A 17,818-nucleotide genomic window follows, 5' to 3' on the forward strand; every position below is an offset into this window, starting at 1 on the left:
TATTAACTGTGTACAATAAAGAATAAAGATATCAAAAAAACTAATCGAATTCCTGCGAAAACGTAACAAAACGGGTAGCCTTCTTAACGCGAAATAAGTGTCAAGGTTGCATTAACACGATAGTCGAATAGATTACGCCCATTGTGAGTTATTCGATAAGACGAAATCCCTGGGAATCGAACCGGCACAATGCACAATTACATTGTAAAACTGCAACAATTTGCGCAACCGCTGTGCTTTGATAGCTTAATGAAATAGTTTCCCGGTCTGGTAATGTTTGTAAGATTAGCCACCAATTTTTATGTACTGTAATTTTTATTTTATCTTTTAATTCTTTAATATTTTAAGACTGACATTAACTTGGGTTTTGGGTTTGAAGGATTACTGGTGGCCCGGAGGCCTTTCCAATTTCAACAGGATAGTTGGGCGAGCACGGTTTAGTCAGGAGGGGTGGGATTTGCTAAAAGCTGCCCGAGCGCCTTCATTTTTTTTATTATATATAATTTTTTTCTACCTCTGCTGATAGCCTTCAGAAGCTATATAAACTTCGCCCTAACGTGTAGGTGAGCCCACGGGTCTTAAACCGGAGTGTTGCTAACACTGGCCCTAGCAAGAGCAGTGCTTCGCAGAATCTATCACCGGATCGGAAACGCGACCCACTGAGAAGAACCGGCGCGAAACTCAGTGGGCTGTGTCTGTGGGAGCGCCTCCGAAGGAGACCTAAAAACTCAAGAGCAGCTGCTTTGCGAGTGAATCTACTACCGGATCGTAATCGCAACCCGCTCCGAAGATCCGGCGAGAATCTCAGTGGGTTAGACTGACCTACTTAGATGACTTCGACTGGGATGCTTCAGAACAATCTCAACATTTTGGGGTCGGAAACTTAAGCTTCAGCCTCATAAAATCACTACATAGTATAAAACAAAGTCGCTTTCTCTGTCCCTATGTATGCTTTAATCTTTAAAACCATGCAACGGATTTTGATGCGGTTTCTTTTAATAGATAGAGTGATTGAAGAGGAAGGTTTATATGTATAATAACATCCATTAAATAGTAGAAAAATCAATAATAAATTACAGTTTCCGAAGCGAAGCGAGGGCGGGTCGCTAGTAATTACTAAAATACGTTTCTTTCTTCGGCAGACGTTACCGATCCTGCTGCCAAGCTGTGATGGGTCCTATAACAATACTAAAGGATCATATCACATTTGAATATGGAGCTTAGTTGTTATATAATACTGTATTTACGTTTCAACGCAGCACGCAATGTAAGGAAAATCTAAAAAAAATATTAATTTCTATAATTCACAGGATTCACATCCACATTCACAGGGTACCAGGAGCGTGGGGCGTCCTCCAACCAGGTGGACGACTTAGTGCGCACGGCGGGAAGTCGTTGGACGCGGAAGGCGGAGGATCGCATTATGTGGAAGGCATTGGGAAAGGCCTATGTCCAGCAGTGGGCAGATAAAGGCTGATGATGATGATGATAATTCACAGCGTTAGACACCGAACAAAACTTTAAATTAAATTGAAGTCTTTCCGCGTGGCGTTTGTGAAAGCTACTGGAGAGCCTCTGGCTTCATAATATTTCATCATCGAAATGATTAAATTTCTAATTTGAGATAATACTAATGAGTGATATTAAAAGAAATTTAATGGTGATTCAATACTGATACCGAGAAGGTATTGTTTTGACTTTCAATACACACTGTTGCAACTACAACTAACGCAGACGAGCTTCCGTTAGTAGGACTTGCGGCTTATTCGAGCGTTTTAAACGCCGTTTTTATTTATTACTAGCGACCCGCCCTCGCTTCGCTTCGGAAACATTAAAACACACATGAAACCAAAAAAAAAATAAAAAAAAATAAAAAAAAGTAGCCTATGTTCATCAGGGACAATGTCGGCTTCTAATGGAAAAATAATTTTTCAAATCGGTCCAGTGGTTTCGGAGCCTATTCGAAACAAACAAACAAACAAATCTTTCCTCTTTATAATATTCGTATAGATCACCACCTATGTTGTATAGTACAATGTCCATGAAATGTTTGTCTTTATGTTTTATTATCATGTTTGAATGTCAAATTTTATGATTCAAATCTTAGTGTGATTTACTCACTGCACAAAATTTTTTAATTTCAGTTACCGCCCGATGTTACACCAGCATTTACAATTTAATGTTATCTTCGCAAGTAAAGTATTAGAAATGAGATTATTTCAAATCATTTCAGAAATTTATAAACTCTGTTGAAACTGAGAAAATATTATTAAAAAAAGGAGTTAACATTTTTTTATTCTTTATTTCGATTGTAATTCACAATATTAGATCGTTTTAATGTTAAAGTAATCAAAGATAACAAAGATTAAAAAGTGTGAAAGCTGTTTGTAAAAACGTATTGCTGATGTCCACAAGTGACAATGATTACTTACTATCAGGTGGGTCGTGTGCTGTATGTTTAAAACGGCAATATTGCCACGGGAATAAAAAAATCAATAAAAATTTTAACCAAAATACCACATGGTATATTCTCTAACAAAGCGTAACGGAAAAAAATATATCTTGTAATTAATTATGCAAAAATTAAAGTAGGTATAACAGAAATGAAGCTTTAAAAAACGCGCGTCCGAACTGCTCGTCTGCTCTATTACGGTGTCATCAATTACATAACTAGAATCTATGCCACATACAATGTTACATTATGTCACCACAGCTATTCGGTTTTTTTTTGTCAACTCATTCTGACCTGTGAATTGTGTCTGTGAACTTTGAAATTGAGAAATTGTGCGCCAGTGACTCGGCGAGTTAATAATTGCTTTTCATAATAATAGAATAAGTCCTTATTATTAACCATTTGACTGAAGTGTAGGTCACCGGTGTCCTACGTGGCCCGCTAAAGTAAATATGTCGATTTCTCTCTTTGATCTTCTTATTAAGTCACCGGAATATCTAATAGACTCTGGGAAAGACGAATCTGAAGATACTGAGAATGAATATATTTCTAGGACCTGTGGTAGGACCTCTTGTGAGTCCGCGTGGCTGGGTACCACCGCCCTGCCTATTTCTGCCGTGAAGCAGTAATGCGTTTCGGTTTGAAGGGTGGGGCAGCCGTTGTAACTATACTTGAGACCTTAGAACTTATATCTCAAGGTGGGTGGCGCATTTACGTTGTGGATGTCTATGGGCTCCAGTAACCACTTAACACCAGGTGGGCTGTGAGTTCGTCCACCCATCTAAGCAATAAAAAAAAATACAAAACAATATATATATATTATATACATACATATATATACATGTATACAAGTGATTTTTTCTAACACGTTTTTTTCTCTTGTGCTAGAAATTCACACGAACTATGCATAAAATTGTCGTCTGAATATTATGTTCAGAAAATACTTCCGCGAAGAAGGGATATCGTGTTATAAAATTATACTTTCAAATTAAACTCTATTGCATGTTTATAAGTGATATCGTTTTGCTCTAAAAAAATAAATAACACGTTACGGTTTGTAGGGTGGAACACACGTTTTGACTAACATAATAATTCTAAATAGACATGCTTTAACAAAAAACCGACTTCAAAAAGAAAAAAAACAAGATATTCCAAAACAAATTAATATACACTAAAAACAATAATCATCGAAATCGGTTGGCGTGATATTGAGTTATTGAGTTATTCATCTTTTTTTTTTATTGCTTAATTGGATGGACGAGCTCACAGCCCACCTGGTTTTAAGTGGTTACTGGAGCCCATAGACATCTACAACGTAAATGCGCCAACCACCTCGAGATACAAGTTCTAAGGTCTCAGTATAGTTACAACGGCTACCCCACCCCTCGAACCAAAACGCATTGCTGCTTCACGGCGGAAATAGGCGGGGTGGTGATACCTACCCGTGCGGACTCCCAAGAGGTCCTAAATAGCGATTTGAATTTTCAATTGTGAAATAACAAACAAAAAAAATGCTATATTTTTTCACCTCAATTTCGATTTTTACATCACAACGTGTGACGTCATATGTAGGTAATCTTTGTGTACGATCTATGTTTAGCGCGCTATTTATTTTTGATAATAATAACTTCACACACACGCACTTTTTTTCACAAGAAAACCGCGCAGAATATTAATTAAAAGCATTGCAAAGTGTAGTTACTTTACTTTTTTCTTGAGATGCTACGAAATAGGCTTTTTTTTAAAGAAAAAAAGCGCTATGCCCTCAGTATAATGAATAATCAATATATATTGAAAAGTCGATCTATAAATATATTATGGTCCCTATGGACCCGAACGGAAGAACTGATTTCGAAGAATTTTTCAGGGGATCCTTAAATTTTGTCTTGTTAGGTAGTTGTTGCTGTGAAGTTTGTTAATGATCGAAGTAAAACTAAAGACCAGCGGACTTAATGGGTCAGGCTTAACTAGTATATATGTGAATTATATTAATTTTATAATTATTTTTAATTACGTTGCTAACCTATTGGAGTAATATCCTAAAATATTGCCACGTGTACCAAATTAAGTTACTTTCGGTAGCATTCTATAATGTTTTGGCTCCAATTGTAAAAAATTTAGAAGAATTTATGAATTAGAAGATTGAAATAGAAAATGTTGTGTCTCTATGAAGCGATGTTTAGAAGCTCCAGTTTAATTTAAATAAGACAATTAGAAAACGCGTATCGTTGCGAAAAAGCAAAGGGTGCTGTTTGTTTGTTATGTATAATAATATGCTTTATCATTTCCATACTGTTAATTTATTATGTGTATGTACTATAACTATATCAGTATGCAGGTATATTGGTATATAAATCATATAGTGATTTCATATTATATGTAAACGGTATGTATTTATTGTATCTATGTATTTTATTTAATAATATATTGTTAATAGTACACCGGAACATACCTGCTATATCTTTTCAGAATTTTTGAAAATAAAACGGCTGTCTAGAAAAGATCGCTTTTATCGATAAGACCGCTTATTGTATCTGCTTGTGGAATGTTTATTTTTCCAAATTTTAATTGTTTTGGTATACAATAAAAGTATATTATTCTCTCTCTCTTTCTTCCTCTCCTCTCTCTCTCTCCATGGCAGCTGAGCGCTAACCGACGCTAAGCCACGCTTTTAAAACGCAACACAAGCCCATCCTATTAGCACTCTTATCAAATGACGTAATATTATTATTTAAATTCCTAATAAAATTTTCTAATTCCATTTCATAATCTCAATAACGCAACGCGACTTCCTCGTCCCGATATTTCGATATACGTATAAACCGCATCGTTACAGTATCGAGTTTATGATTCGATTGTTGTGTATATCGATCATTCGTTGCGATTATCTCGATTATGTCGTCGATTGTTACGAAACTATTCAGGCTTGCGTCCTTATGGAGTGAGCGAATGGATCATTTATACACTAGGTGTGGTTAGAACAATATTTCCATTGGAAGGTAGAGGGTACGCTGGTCGATAGAAAATAGTAGTAGAATTATTAGTAACTCCTTATTGAATTATTAGTAATAATTTAGTAATAGTATAGAATTATTAGTAATTCGTAGCTCCTACAGGTCCTATATCGATGACTTCCCAATTGAGAAAATATTATATTTAATTTACATTATAATTAGTATAGTTTAAGATTTTTGGAAAGAGAAAGCCCTGTGTGCTTAGTGCGAGTTTTTAAACGTTCTCGATAGCGTAAAAGTTAACTCAAATTTGTATGCAGTCGGAACAGCGCCCCTAGCGGCAAACGTAGGCAAACGTTCCAACTCCATACAAATTTAAGTTAACTTTTACGCTATCGAGAAAGTTAAAAAACTCGCACTAATCACACGGAACAGAGCAGTCTGAAGAGACATACTGGACCAGGTTAAGGCTCACCCTGGACTGTAAGATGACGATGACAGGTTTTATAACTATTCAGTTAATACTTTGACCTCATGTCTCAAGGCGGGTCACGGTATTCTCTTAGCGATGTGATCTAACAACTGAACATTATCTGGACCATAAACTCTTTCATCCACCTAAGCAGCAAAAAAGTTAGTAAAACCAGGGCCAAGAAAATACGTTGTTACTTTGACTGTTGTCCGACATGCGCTCTGAAATACGTACTTTAGATTGAGGAGTTAAGATTAAAAATTTGGATTTAGTTAGAGACAAAAAAGCACAACACCCATAATACATAATTCAGAAACATCATCTTTAGTTCATATTTGACGACTTTCTCTTTTGTAACGCTTTAATTTTAGGGTAATTAAATTATTAATTCGTTCAATATACATTACATTAACATATTGTACATAATTTAACACGGTTTTCGTGAAGAGCTCAATAAATTTAAATAAAACTATAATTCATAATGAACTAGTCATTTCCGGCCTCGTTTGGCTGTGAATCGCAAATATCTATATATTAATACGCGAAGCAAAAACTTTGTATCCCTTTTTACGAAAATTGCGCGGACGGAGGGGTATGAAATTTTCTACACTTATAGAGGATATAGAGAAGAAGTGCACAATCCTAATATTTTTATAAAATAATGCATAAAAGATACATTAAATCAATAAAGAAAACATTACACACAATACATACCATGTATTTGACGCACACACGCATGCATACTATTTATTGTCAAATTTTTGTTCTTGACGTCTGTCGTCAAATTGAGAATCATAGGATTAAATATTGTTTGTCTTTATTAATATTTTTTTATAGTGTACCCTTGGCGAAATTTGTGATTATAGAAGTATAAAATACAATCATAATAGTGTACAAACTTACAATTCCAATTAATTATAGTCGAATTTCGACTACTGCGGGACCTCTAGTACCGATTTATTTAGTTGCGTCGATCTCAAGAGATCTGCACCACCCTTGATTCCGTCGCCTACGATGCTCTACCAGTAGCTGGTTTACTGGTGGTAGGACCTCTTGTGAGTCCGCACGGGTAGGTACAACCACCCTGACTATTTCTGCCGTTAAAGCAGTAATGCGTTTCGGTTTGAAGGGCGGGGCAGCCGTTGTAACTATACTGAGACCTTAGAACGTATATCTCAAAGAGGGTGGCGCATTTACGTTGTAGATGTCTATGGGCTCCAGTAACCGCTTAACACCAAGTGGGCTGTGAGATCGTCCACCCATCTAAGCAATATAAAAAAAAAAAAAAAAAAGACAAAGACAGGACTAGAGGACTAGATAGCACAACATCTTTAGAATGAAGGTCATGGATGGAGGCGATCACGATTCTCAGAGATGAGGATCACGATGAAGATGGGTGGTACTGATTACTTCAAACGACACGAGCCTCTCGTATCCTATATGCCACTATCAGAAACCTTCCATGATACACCATACCTAATGGTAAATGGTTACCGTGGTTCATGCACATCAGCAATGCCAGGGACAGCTAATTGCTCTCCGCAAGCCGCCTTTGAAGAAGGACATGTCATGGTGCTCGGGAAACACCATGGAGGGGAGCTAATCCCAGAGCCAGATGGTACGTGGCAGAAAAGGTATCTGGAAACGCACTGTTGATGAACACAGCAGTCCCAGATGGTATGGTTCTGCACCGGCGTGGTGGTAAAAAAGATAGAGGAATCATCTTGAACAGTTCCTCAGAGCGCTCCCACGGAATATATAGTACAAGTCACAGAGAGAACCGAAGCCCCTCAGTAGACCAAGAGACTCCAAGGGATAATCTATATATTATATAAAAATGAATTGCTGTTCGTTGGTCTCGCTAAAACTCGAGAACGGCTGGACCGATATGGCTAATTTTGATCTTGAATTATTTCTGAAAGTCCAGAGAAGGTATAAAAGGTAGATAAATATGAAAATGCTCGGAATTAAAAAAAAAAAAATAACTATTTTGTTTTTCCTTTCATGTGGGGGACACACTCTGACGGATTCATTTTGTTTGTTTTAAGTTTTTTTTCTTTTTTTTTCTCCACCTTATCCCACTAGGTGGGGTCGGCACAGCTAATTTTTCTCTTCCATTCTCTTCTATCAGCCGTCATCTCAACACTCACTCCTCTCTCTCTCATATCGTCATTCACACACTCCATCCATGTCTTCTTCGGTCGACCTCTTCCCCCTCTACCTTGCACTACCATTTCCATACATCTCCTAGTCACATGCATTTCTCTCTATGCATCACATGTCCATACCACGCTAACCGTCCGCTCCTTTTATATATCGATTGAGGCACTACGAAGTCTGCCGGGTCAGCTAGTATAGGATAAGATAACAAATGGCGGTTATCCAGTGGAAATCAACTTGATACTTTAAAAAAGAAACAACGTTCCGCATACTTGATATTCAACAAAACAAATTGTCGCTTGCTCGTTACGTCACCAGAACAATTCAAAGCATCTGTTATGATGTAACTACAGCATATGCTAGATACAAAATGCATTTTCGACGTACGGAATTACACGACTTTTGACCTTACCTTCGGCGGCCAGGAAACCAGTGAGATAAAGCAGCCTTCGTTACTAAATAATAAGGTTCGTTTTCACCAAAAATGTATTACTTTGGTCGTAGCGATATGGAGAACTCTTCATGGTAGCCTATGAGGAAAGACGTTTATGGAAATATGTGTTTTTTTTATTGCCCTTGTGGGCAGACGAGCATGCGGCCCACCTGATGATGAGTGCTTACCGTCTACCGTCGCCCATGGACTTCAGCAATGCCAGGGGTAGAGCCAAGCCGCTGCCTACCACTTAATACTTTCCACAAGCCTCGTTTGAAGAAGGACATGTCATAGCGCTCGGGAAACAGCGTGGAGGGGAGCTCATTCCATAGCCGGATGGTACGTGGCAAAAAAGACCTCTGGAAACGCACTGTGGATGACCGCAGTGGCTCCAGGTATGGATGAACTCTACTCCGGTGGCGGGCGGCGTGATGGTAAAAACGAGATGCCGGTATCATCTCGAACAATTCCTCAGAGCACTCCCATATGCCTTCACTGGCATATGTCTTCTTCAATCCGCGTCCAGCCAATGAGGAGTGATGGGGGGTTTGGTTTAAGCGACTTATGGCTTAATTTATCTCTGTAATTAAAGGTCCGTTTTATTTGGATTTAGCATCAACAATTTGATGTTTTTAATTGAACTTCAATTAAATTTATCTCATTCAAATAACTGAAGAAGTTTTTCAACCTTTTACCCTTTAAATGACTCTCCTGTACATTACCGACAAACAAACAGAAAAAAGAGGCAAAACTTCTCGTGACGGAGCGAAAGGTACTGTGAAAGATATTAGGACCAGTTCAGAAAGATGGCAGTTCTTGGCACGTGCGGAAAAACAAGGATGTGGAAAGTCGTCGTAGCCTAAGAGATAAGAAGTCCGGTGCATTCGTGTTGAGCGATGCACCGGTGTTCGAATCCCAGTCGGGTAAAACCACCAAAATACTCTTTTTTTTATTGCTTAGATGGGTGGACGAGTTCACAGCCCACCCCTGGTGTTAACTGGTTACTGAGGCGCATAGACATCTACAACGTAAATGCGCCACCCACCTTGAGACATAAGTTCTAGGGTCTCAGGTATAGTTACAACGGCTGCCCCACCCTTCAAACCGAAACGCATTACTGCTTCACGGCGGAAATAGGCGGGGTGGTGGTACCTACCCGTGCGGACTCCCAAGAGGTCCTACCACCAGTGATTACGCAAATTATAATTTTGCGGGTTTGATTTTTATTACACGATGTTATTCCTTCACCGTGGAAGTCAATCGTGAACATTTGTTGAGTACGTATTTCATTAGAAAAATTGGTACCCGCCTGCGGGATTCGAACACTGGTGCATCGCTTCAACACGAATGCACCGGATGTCTTATCCTTTAGACCACGACGACGATAAATAGTTTTATAAACATTACGTGATGTAATTTCAAGAATCGTTTTCGCCATTTCAATACTTCCATGCGTTGCGTGATTTATATTTACATTAAGTACTTCGAATTGAAAGAAGATGAGCAAAGATGTGGTAACTAATTGATAGATAGAAGCCGTTGGAGTAACGCGTCATGATTTCCTTAGTAATGAGCAAAAAAATAACTTATGAAATATTTCTAAGAGGTTCGAGTTATAAAATAGTTTTATTGTATCTGTTAGCCATGCCTTAACGAAATTGCAGACAAAAAGTAGGGAATTCGTCATATTGGCTGGTGGTCGACATTAAGTAAGCTGGTGTCTTTGGTTAAATATTCAGATAGAATTGTTGTATAGTGTTAAGTGGTTACTGGAGCCCATAGACATCTATAACGTAAATGCGCTACCCACCTTGAGATAATATTACTATAACTTCTAAGGTCTCAAGTATAGTTGTTACAACAACTGCCTCACCCTTCAAACCGAAACGCATTACTGCTTTACGGCAGAAATAGACGGGGCGGTGGTGCCCGTGCGGACTCACAAGAGGTCCTACCACCAGTAATTACGCAAATTATAATTTTGCGGGTTTATTTAGTAGTCATTGAAGTCAAAGAGCTGCGCCGCTTTATTTAGGTTCTTACCACAAAATTTTACCGCGATCTTTTATTATATTCATGCTAATTTCGGTCAAAACGGTACTAGGATTTCATAAGCCTGTAGAAGTGTTAAGAAATATTTTGATTCGCAACTATCAACGATCTAATGAGCCTTGCACATTTGCAGTTAACATAACGCGCAAAGTCGTACTTACTTACGAAAATTTATGTTTACACTCGGAATGACAAGGACAAGATTATTTACAGTAGACGTTTAAGAGTTCTCAATGAGACGTGAAATTTGTTTTGTGTCTACAATTTATCTACTAGAGTAAGCAAATCTTTTTTTCTTAACATTTTAATTTTCCAAAAACTTAGTCAAATTCCGTTCCAAAAATATGATTTAAATTTATTTTTGAAGTGAAACTTCTTTAGGCGCATGGGGGTAAAATTTTTACAGAACGTCACGCAGGTATGCAACGGAAGTGACATCAAACTACCATGACATGGGGTTAATTGGGATCCTGGGGTAAATTGGGACAAACCTGCGGAAGATTCTCAAAGTACCTGTAGCACGGAATCTACCTAATTTTGTTTATGTTAATATTTATCAATGTATAGAAGAATAACCAAGTTAACTATGGAAGCACTAAATATGAGTTAAGTTGGTCCCAAAAATTCGTCAAATTAAATTGAAAATAGTGGTTGAAAAGTGCGTTTTAAAACAGCTTACAGAACTTTTAAAAAAAGTAATATTATCGTTGTTTTTTCAATAAGATCACAGTTTATATAAATTTTTAATACATCTGGAAATACCACAACAAACGGTAAGTTGCAATATTCTTATTTTAAATACAATATTTCAACAAAATAAAAAATGTATAATTTTTCCTTTCTTTTTGGGGAAAATTGGGATGTATGTAGGGTAATTTGGAACGAGACTGGAAAAATTAGGGACGAGAAAACACAAAATTGGAACGCCAAAAGACAAAATAGGGATGGATTGTTAGGGTTGTCACTGATATCTTATAATAGATTTTTTAGCCTATACTATCACTTAATTGCGTGATGTAAAGAAGGTTAATGTGTTTATCAGTTAGTTTATGTAAGTATTATAGGTAAAAGAAAAGTATATATAAAATTACTTTTTTTTCGCGACATTTACCTTGTAATATCTGCCCGGTCGTATGTTCTTTAAAGCAATAAAAAAAATTAAAAGTTAAAAGAACTCAAACGAATCAAAACTTTTGTTATTTCAGAATCTATTCACACGTCGAATCATGATTTTGTTAACATTCACAACGAACACACACAAATAAAAACAGGCCTCAGATTTTAAATGTAACATTAATTAAAAATCCGAGATATCCAATTATGAGTGAGTGAATTAATTGAGTTTAGTTATTTCGCTTAGAAAGAATTTCTTTTATTTTTGTTATTATTGGCAGTAATCAGATAGAGCTGTTTTTTTATCTTATTCACCTGATATCTTACTCTTGCTCAAAGATTATTTTGAAAATGTTGATTAAATAAAATTGTATTATTGCATTTCCAGTCCTTTTGTTTTCTATTTTTTATTCTATTTTATGATTTTGTTTCAGAGTTGTGATTTTTAAGGAAATTAAATAATAATTTTCTAAAATATAACATGCACATACTTTTTTTGATCATTGTATTGTTGATTATCATTCACGTCACATCGCTTCGGAATAGAAACCAGATTAATTTACACTATGTTGTGTATTGTGCTTAAATTATGGATTGTATTCATCATTTCGGTCCATATAAATAATTATATGGCACCTACCTATATATCGCAGTAGTGCGAGTTGACAACCCTTACAAATATCCCAATTTAACCCTTAACCGTGTCAATTTACCCCGGACGCTGGGTAAATTGGGACGGCCATTATTTTACCGATTATTTCTTTAAAATGAATAATTAAAATAATGTAACGGTTTTTATCACCTAGGTACGTTCAAGACTCAACTTATTTCTTTGGTTGAGCAGTGACTATTTAATTGGAACTATGTTAAAATTCAATCTGAAGTTCGATTTTGTCCCTATTTACCCCATTTTACGGTACTATTGAAATGAAGTACTTGTCAAATGTCAGTAGTAGTAGTTGTTGTATTTTTCCAACTGGAAAGGCAAATGTATCATACCATACAGCCTAATATTTTATAATTTTTTTGTGAAAAATGTTAATAGTAATTGAAATGAAATGAAAAGAATTTGGAACATTAATCAAATAGCATGAAATTAAATTAGTCAATTCAATTGGCAAAATATTAGTCATTTACAATTTAGAAATCTAAACATAATGTGACTGTCAACACTGAGGTTTGAGATTGACATTTGACAGACTTTTGGCGGGAACATATCTTCCTTTTTCCCTTCCTCTAAGTCTCGGAAATCTAAAGTTTTAGATTTGTAAGCAAGACTTATAAATTAGTTTGCCAAAAAAGTTTCACCTCTGACATGTGTACCTACTTTGTACGCACGCACTTTTATTTTTTAAATGTTTATACTGTGTAACAGTCATATGCAAGGGAAACTGTTTGTCATACTATACAAATTGTGAAATAAAATATAAAACTCAAATCACATAGAATAACGATAAAAAATGTCTCAATAAAAAAACACATCGATCACATATTGTGGGACTATTTATACAATCACAACGTTCAAATAAATGTAATATGTCATTTTGCAAAACGGTTCCAGGTAATTTTAGTCAATTTTATATGAAATTATACGTTGCGTGGATTGGTTGAATGAGTCTGTCTATAGCGACCGTTGTTCACTTGTGTGTCAATTGTATAATGTACTAGGTTAGCATAATTAAATGAAGGTTTTAATTTAAATGGTTTATGGATTGATTACCTCTTCGAATTGGATAGTTTCGTTGGTTTGCGAAAGAAAAAGGTAGGAAGGTGATAGTTACGCGTAGGGGTATAAAACACACTCCACTAGCAATAAAACCGAAATTGGTATATTAGGTACATGGTACTTTAAATTATCTTCTAAACTCAATAAGGCTTATTTTTACCTTAATCAATAAATTAGGTTGGCATTGGCAAACAATAGTGATTTTCACAAAATAAATAATTTAATACCCTAAACAGCCATCATGTGTTTTTTGAGAAGTCCATAATTTACTTTCAAAAGTCAAACGAATACTACCAGGATTCCATAATGTAAAGGAGTTAGAAAAATCTAGAAAGTACATATTTTTATATTGAAATTAATTTCAAGATAGAATAAGGTATCACAAAACACCAGAGCAATAAAAACTACGCTAACCAAGTAGATTAAGATTATTTTAACTCGTCATTACTATAATTTAAAGATATATTAAAATAGCAACTGGATGTATATTTGAATAAAAAAGCGAACAATTAATAAATAAAATTCAATTTAAAGTACTCTTTAAACACAAAAAAAAATGTCAAATTAGTTAAAGCATTACCAAAAATACCAGGCAAGCATAAGCGAAAGGAGTTAATAAACAAATCGTAAATTGTACTGGTATGGCAGCAAAAGGGACAAGAAAATGAAGACATTATCACAACTTATTGCCATTTAATTATATAACCAAAGTTACTACGGACGTGCTAATGATTGACTTCTTAGAAACATAATATTTACCTCTACGTATTGACCCCAAAAGTTTGGTTCACACTTACTTGTAAACAAAATTGCGAGATACACTTTCAAACAATTACTCGGCGGTTTGTTATCGATGGACGTTTTTACGCCACGCGCCAAGTGCATAGTTGTTTAACATATTATAATTTTAGGCTTTCAAGTCTCCCAAGTGTAAAAATGAAAAGGCAGCTGTATTTATGTACTAGGCTAGCATAATTAAAGCTTTTAACCGTACCGAAACCGTATTTTTAAAGCTTTAGTGTTTGTTACCTTTAATAGTATTGGTTATTAGAAGATTAGCTTGAGACGCGTTTTAATTAACCTTTAAAAAAATAACGTGTATAGAGAGAGAGAGAGAGAGAGAGAGAGAGAGAGAGAGAGAGAGAGAGAGAGAGAGAGAGAGAGAGAGAGTATTCTTTATTGTACACCAAAAAACAAATAAACAGTGCGATACATTAAAAACAAAAAAGTACAATTGGCGGTCTTATCGCGGAATACATTAACATACAAAAAAAAATTACCGATTTTTTCCAAACTACCTCTAATAGACATAGACATGTTATAGACAAGAGAGTACATCGGGATGCATCTGCCTTCAGAAAGTAGTAAGAACAATTTTTTATTAACATCATAATTAGGTACCTCAAATTAACAATTTCGTCTAATAAAAATCGAAATCTCTCTTCTTTACTGGTGGTAGGACCTCTTGTGAGTCCGCGCGGGTGGGTACCACCACCCTGCCTATTTCTGCCGTGAAGCAGTAATGCGTTTCGGTTTTGAAGGGTGGGGCAGCCGTTGTAACTATACTCGAGACCTTAGAACTTATATCTCAAGGTGGGTGGCGCATTTACGCTGTGGATGTCTATGGGCTCCAGTAACCACTTAACACCAGGTGGGCTGTGAGCTCGTCCACCTATCTAAGCAATAAAAAAAAAATATCTAAATTTTTTCGTACGGTATCTGGCATCCGACAACCACTTAATACTAAGCGGTCCGTCATTTCATTTGCTCACTTAGCTGCTTGATAAAATCATTGTCCTATTTACCTCGAGCGACAAAAACTCATATCATTAACAGCGCAGTCAAGAAACGTGGGATTTTGTACTTCTTGTTATACAAAGATACCATCGTTGCTAGGTATAAGCAGGTGTGGAAACCGAAATGATCACACTTATTCAAATTGACGAACAATAGTAATTAAGTTGTGTTTTTTCGTTGCAATTTATGTAATATTCTGAAGTGCTACAGTTATTTTAATTGATACATAAATAAATAAGGAGATTGTTTTTTTTAAAACGCTTTTATTGGTTTGATTTTAAGTTTTACGGAATCTTTGAAAGTTATTTGCAGAAATTAATTTCAAAACTTGACAATATAATAATTTTATTACTCATAATATCCTGATCGTCGAGATAAAAAAATATTATTTTGATATTTACTTCGGTTTGTTAAAATAGCATTTTTTTGCTTTAGTTATTGATAGAAGGTAGGTATATTTCTATATTTTTTCCGTAAAACCTAAACGAGTGTTTAATTATATGTATGTATATATTTAGAAATAGTCATTCACGAGTGATGTGGATACCAACGATTTTTGAAACATTTTTATAAAATACTAGCTGTACCCGCTTCGATGGCCATTTAAAATTAACATTATTATTTCTCACCCCCACAAAGATTCTCATCATTAACGCCCCCGCAACTGGTGTAGGGAGTCCAACACTCATATAAATATTAGCCTATCCATTAAGTACAGGTATTTTCTACATGGATACCAAGTTTCAAGTCAATCGGATGCACGGTTCAGTAGTTATAACGGAACATCCGTAAAAACCACTGTAGATTTATATAGGTATAATAGTATAGATAATTAAAGACAAATCACAAAATAATGATAATTAAAATTGTGTAAATTAATTAGATAGAACTATTTTACTTCATGACGTCACAAGACTATTCTTTTAATTAACCTAAATTATTGTTATTATCTAAAACAATAATTAGCATAAACTCCTGAGAACAAGCTATTAAACTGATATTTTTCCGGACATGAATTTAATAAAAAAAAACCTATCAGTAGCTTTCGGACTAATCCGCGCATTTGTTTTCCTTAATTTAAACATTGGGGCCACAATTATCATACATAAATATGTGAATATACATAGTTGTAGCTATAGTTACCGAGTTACCTCAATGCCGCCTCAACTCTTGAGACGTGATGCCGTAACCTCAATTACATATCGAACCCAAAAGCAATAGACGGTTCGCGCGTAAACAATATAAATATAAACTTTCACCTTAATATAGGTAATGGCTAAATACATCAATATGTAAAAGCCAAAAAGAAGGGAAAAATATAGGGCAGAGATGCGAATGTTAAGAGGGATGTGTGGAGTGACAAGAATGGACAAGATAAAGAATGAGTATATCAGAGGAAGTGTGAAAGTAGCCCCGGTAATCAACAAATTAAAGAGCGGACGGTTAGGGTCTAATGGACATGTGATGCGTAGAGAGAAGATGCATGTGACTAGGAGATGTATGGAAAGGGTAGTGCAAGGTAGAGGGGGAAGAGGTCGACCATAGAAGACATGGATGGAGTGTGTGAATGACGATATGAGAGAGAGAGAGAGGAGTGACTGTTAAGATGACGGCCGATAGAAGAGAATGGAAGAGAAAAATTAGCTGTGCCGACCCCACCTAGTGGGATAAGGTGGAGACAAATAAGATGATACCGTATTCGTACCAAGACATCAGAATCGCGAAGAAGAACACTTTATTGATAAATAGCGTTGCAAGGTATTAGTAGAAAATACAGTTTATCCACTTCGAAAAAGCGGCACTACACGAGAACCCTCTCATCGTGGCCGCCGGTAACTACATTCCCGATCCTGCGGACAGAATGGAAAGCAGTTGACGTCGCTCAAACGTACCTCGACGTACCTCAAGCACTTGCAAGTCTCTTGCGACGATGGGCTCGACGAGTAAATTAACCTACAGACACAGCCCACTGAGTTTCTCGCCGGATCATCTCAGTGGGTCGCGTTTCCGATCCGGTGGTAAATTGTGAGAAGCACGGCCCTTGGGTTCGCGCTAGCAACGTCATCAGGTTTGAGCCTACAATCACCTACTAGTTAAAGTTACGCTGAAATAGCCTCTCAAGGCTATCAGCTTAGATAGGATAAAAATAAAAAATAAACTTTACTCTTTGTCAACGATCGTTATAATAAAAATTGCGCACTTCGTCCATCCAAAAATAATTGTATTATTACACGAATGAATGCTTCGAATTACATAAACACAAAGGTCGTGGCCTAAAGCATTAGATCGACATCTCGATGTACATCCTATATTTTGTAACACGCGAATTGTTACACTTTAATGCAATCTAATTTAACATATCGAAGAGGGGAAAGGCCATTTGGTATAAGAGATATTTTTGCAACTTTACACTGTGCCATTTAAAGTTTAACTGGCGGTAGGATGTTTTGTGAGTCCGCACGGGTATCACCACCGCCCTGCCTCGTGAAGCGGTAATGTTTTTCGATCTGAAGGATGGGGCAGCCGTTGTAACTATTGGAGACCTTAGAACTTATATTTCAAGGTGGGTGGCGCATTTACGTCGTAGATGTCTATGGGCTACAGTAACGATCTCACACCAGGTGAGCTGTGAGCTCGTCCACCCATATAAGCAATAAAA

At 36.3% G+C, this 17,818-nt stretch overlaps 1 protein-coding gene and 1 long non-coding RNA gene across 3 annotated transcripts in view; one reads left to right on the plus strand and one right to left on the minus strand.

Annotated features, from left to right (window-relative positions):
- LOC101738256 (uncharacterized) overlaps window positions 1–17,818 on the minus strand; it is a 36,610-nt gene that overhangs the window by 10,650 nt on the left and 8,142 nt on the right. The gene's annotated exons all lie outside the window — the stretch shown is intronic.
- Window positions 1,846–17,818, plus strand: part of LOC134200721 (uncharacterized) — a 111,440-nt gene continuing 95,467 nt past the window's right edge. The window contains exon 1 of the long non-coding RNA XR_009975761.1: window positions 1,846–1,879. This is a non-coding gene — a long non-coding RNA (uncharacterized LOC134200721). The remainder of the gene's footprint in view (window positions 1,880–17,818) is intronic.

Source organism: Bombyx mori, chromosome 20 (genome assembly GCF_030269925.1).
Source record: "Bombyx mori chromosome 20, ASM3026992v2".
NCBI lineage: Eukaryota > Metazoa > Arthropoda > Insecta > Lepidoptera > Bombycidae > Bombyx > Bombyx mori.